Genomic DNA, 4552 nt, shown 5'->3' on the forward strand with positions numbered 1-4552 from the left:
CCTAAACAGATCGACTTTAGTTCCGGTGTCCCACACACACCAAGACTTTGCATTCTACAAAGAATCTCAAGGGAAAGCAAAGGAAAACTCAAAGGGTCATATGAGAAGGTGGATGATAGTGAAACAATTAATGATTGGAAACGTGCGTTATGCCTAAGAAAAAATTTGTGTATGTGACACCCGTAAATGTCGTCAAAGAGGGTTAATCTTTTGCCGTTCCGCCGCGTAACTGCTTTCCCTGTCACTGTTAACCTTTAGGTTGCGCCCCGTGCCCTTTGTCCTCCCGCGATGAATGCGATGGCTGATTGACCATGAATGCAATGAATGCTCAATTGAATTCAAGTCTCCTGCGTTCGCACTACTTGAGCTGTGTCTTTGGATAGCGCGCGTTTATCTCGCATTTCTTTTACGCCGTTTGGAAGGAGTCGATTGTTTTCATAGCAGAGCTGTAACGTTTTGCGTTCCGCGGTCTAGCTGTACCAGAACACGCAGCCTAGTCGAGCCCGTGTGGCTGTGCGCATCGTCAGAAGCCTTTGGCGTCGTACAGGCTTGCGCGTAGCCTTGCACCACGTGGGGAATTAGCAAAAAACAAGAAAACTTCCGAGCGCCTGTGAGCGTGCGCCCCGTGAGGAGTGCCCAGTGTCGCCGGGCTCGATCTTCGACAACAGTCCACCCACTGCTCGTGGCGTGCCCTCTCGCGTGCTATACTCATGAGCATTTCAACTGCATTCACGGATCAAGTGGAAAGGACAGAAGCTGAGTTCGCGCTAGAGACGCCTTGTTCGGGAAGCTGGTGGCCGCGGTTCTAGCACGCACTTACGTGGTCCTCTTTGTTAAAGATGTGAAAGTCGGCAGACAAATTGAGCTGGTCCTGCCAGTAATGTAGACCTTTCAGTGAGACGAATGGAAACTCATGTAGTATGCACGAGACGGCTCTCCGACGGCCGGAGAAGGAGCTAGCTCTTCTGTTTGTACAGGCTTGCACTCGTGAAATCTGCAAGAATTTTTTTCATTAGCTATGGCTAACACCAACACAGCCTGTATTTTTCAAAACGCTTTGGTCCTGTAGGTTATGTACCTATTTTTTCTTCGAGTAGGCGGGACACTTATTCCGCGCTTAGTATTTAGATACGTATGAGCTACGGGTGGAGTTCTTGTGCCGTGAAGCAAACAGATACGTCCTGATTTATCGCTTTCGGCAATCAATTGGCGCCAGTGACATAACGAAAGGCATGCCAAACTTTAAGCTTAAATTTGCAGAAGAAAATCTACCACGTTTTATATGGCTGTGACTTTTCATCACTGTTCTATTGCAGCGCACCAACATTACGTCGTTGTCCATTCCAAGGCACATGTACGACCGAAAGGTTTATCTGGCTTTGGATAAAAGATGAATATATTGTGCTCCTCTTGGCCTAAAGCCGAAAAAAATATATTAATAACCAACGCAGATGCCCGTCGTACGTCCCCGCCGGGCACCTAGTCTATTCTAGGCGATGGTAGTTGCGACACAGCGGACCCCGTGCCCATGTGTCTTGGCCCCACCCGAACCCCGGGTACGCGTGGCTTAGCCGTGCCCACAAAAAAGGGCATCCTGATGGCTGAGCCAAAGCCAGGGTTGTTTTTGGACCTTTACGGCCCCCAACTGGCGGCAACACGCCACTTCGTCCTCTGGTTCCTGCAAACGGTACCCCAAGGTTGACCCGCCCTTGGGAAATCAGCTAGTTGCCTTCTTCTGCCCTTCCGTTCATTCTTCCTCTTTCCGGTTTTCAATGCAAACCCTGTCCTGTCATCTCCTTCCTTCTTTGTTTTAATGTTTCTCCAGGCGGGAGGGTTAACCGTGTGCAAAGACATCACTCCTGATTTCAAGCTTATGGCTATAGAGGCAAAATACGGTTAACGTATGAAGGAAAATTCACGTTGCCTGGTTGGGCTCGGTGTTGGGCGAGTTTGTGCTATGAGGCCACATTTCCTTCTTGGGCTCGGTTGTTAGCGACCGGCCTTACTACGGAACACATAGTTTTTGTATGGCATCTCCAAATTCTTTTTCTATGAATCGCTCTCTAAGAGGGGGTGCACTGAGGCAACTATCTCAATTTTTTTCCTTCAAAAAGGCAAGATTGTTTTCCATTCTTTCACGTGATGCACTCGCCAAATTAGAACACGACAATTAGAAAGATATGAACATTACTTGTGCACAAGTGTCTGTCAAACCTCATTGGGGCTGGCTACGAGCACAATAAATGTCAAATGGCAACCTGCGTATTGAAGTAACGATAAAACCCAATGTGACAGGCTCATCATGGTTTACAAAATTGGTGACCTCACTGTAGCTGTTAGTCTTCACTGCTCCATGAACACCGTGCGTGGTGTTATCAGTGAAGCATACCTCGCAGACCTGGCAGAAAATGACCTCCTTGAAGGCTTCCTCAAGCGAAATGTCATCAAAGTTCAGGTAATAGTCATCTGCTCGAAAACAACGAAACTGAAACAATCCCTTTGTTCTCACCTTTGGAACAATAGATCACTCGGAGACCGTAGAAGCTGGTTACGTGAAAATCATAGTCAGACCTTACGTCCCCAACCCGCGCCGGTGGTATACTTGTCAAAAATTCGGCCATGAATCACATACCTGCAGGGGTAAGCAGACGTGTGCAAGATGCAGAAAAAGTGACTTTGCGCCGGAAAGCTGAGCTGCCCCACGACACAGCGTCAACTGCAGCGGTGACCATGCTGCGTGCTCACGCTAATGCCAGCAATGGAACAAAGAAAAAAGAAATCGTCGCGCTGAAATTAAAAGAAAACATCGCTTACCCCGAAGCATGCAGGCGTCTTGCTATCAAACATCAGATAGCATACCCCGACGTAGCGCATCAGGGGGCACGCCACGTGCGGCAACTCCCTCTTCAGGAATTTTGTTGAGAGCGAATAAGGAGGCATCTTCAGCCCACCAGGTGCAAACAGCGCCAGCTGCTCCATCTCAAGGAAATGATGCCCCGTAAACGGCCAATGTGCAAGCTGCAGCCTCACAGTCTGCACAGCTGACCAACATCACTGAGGCGGTTATAGCCTCACAGGTGAACAGGAGGTCTGCCAAGGCCCCAGGTCTCAAACCGCCAGCAAATATGCCTTCTGTGGAGGCTATGGACACAAGCGAGCCATCCTCTGCATCAATCACACCGAAGGATCGCTGCAAACGCCTGCAGCATGCGAACTCCCAGGACCTCATTAAAAAGCAGAGCTCCCTAAGGTGTCTCCCGTTGGACAAGGCTCTTGCAGCTAACAAGGTGGGCCTGTTTTTAGTAACAAACGTTTTAATACTATCAATGACGTTTTGTAGTTTAGTGCAGGGAAACGGCAGGGGGCTTCTAAAAAACTGGGTGATGTTAAGGAGCTCTTGCAGTGTGCCCCAAGAAACCTACTTAAGCACCAAACACACAGATATTTATCCCATTACATCATATACAGAAGAGACAGGCAAAACACCAATTAACCATCGGGGGGCGCGGCTATTATCCTTCAAAGGTCAACCACGGCTAAGGAAGTTAAACTCAAGGCTGAATTGGAGGCTCTAGCGGGAAGAATTACAGTGGAACCCCGATAATACGACTTTCAATGGACCGCGATAAAGCGCCGTATCACCAGGGTGTCGTACGACCGGAGTACGGGTAAATGCCGGCCTAGTAGACAGTCTCACGCGACAGGTGGGCTAAGAACTTATTTAAACTACTATATTTAGCGCGTTCTTGTGTCAGTTGCAAGCGTTTAGCTGAATTACTAATATAAAAAAAGCAGCGCATTTGTTGTGCCCCCCGGCCCATTACAGCGTCCAGCTAGCCCGCTAGCCTAGCGCCGCGTGCTGCTCGATATAAGGCTGATGTGGTCGAGCAAATTGCGAGAGGAAAAGGCGAGTGTGAAACTACCAAGGCCAAGAGAAATTAACGAATTAAGGCGGAGATGAACTAAAAAGAGCATTGCCTTACATGGAGAAATCCTTTGCACGATCCCGTGCCATCGCTATTGGGTCGTAGTTTCCCGAAAGACCCAGCAACGGGAGATAGATAATATATATTTCCACCTTCGCGAGTAAACCGTTTGGCAGCGAAAAGCATAGCCCGGTCATGCTACAGTGACTTGCTGAGGCGGCCAGCGAGGGACCCGAAATGGCGATGCCAACGCCTATGTGTCGCCTTCCATCGCCTCCTTGTCTGTTGCGCAACCCTTGCGGCGGACGCGCACCAACTTAGACGCTCTAGTAAAGAAGAGAACGGGCGGACAACGCGGCTATTGATAAGCTGACAGCAGAGATATACGGAGAAAGAGCGTCGTAAAAGGAAGAAACATGGTTCGAGCGGCCGGGGAAAGTAGCTGTCCGGTCTTCCCCATGTGGCTGCATCGTATGGGTTTCCGCGTTCGTCGGAGGCACAACGGGACCTTTTAATTCACGTTCCACCTGTAACCTGATCTTCGACTTCTCGCGGTTGGCGCGTCGGCATACTGCTGCTCTGTGGGGCGGTTGTAGGTTATCTTTCGCTCGCGAGTGCCCACGGGC

Source organism: Haemaphysalis longicornis, unplaced genomic scaffold (assembly GCF_048455015.1).
Source record: "Haemaphysalis longicornis isolate Haplotype H1 unplaced genomic scaffold, Haemaphysalis longicornis Haplotype H1 scaffold_8, whole genome shotgun sequence".
Lineage (NCBI taxonomy): Eukaryota > Metazoa > Arthropoda > Arachnida > Ixodida > Ixodidae > Haemaphysalis > Haemaphysalis longicornis.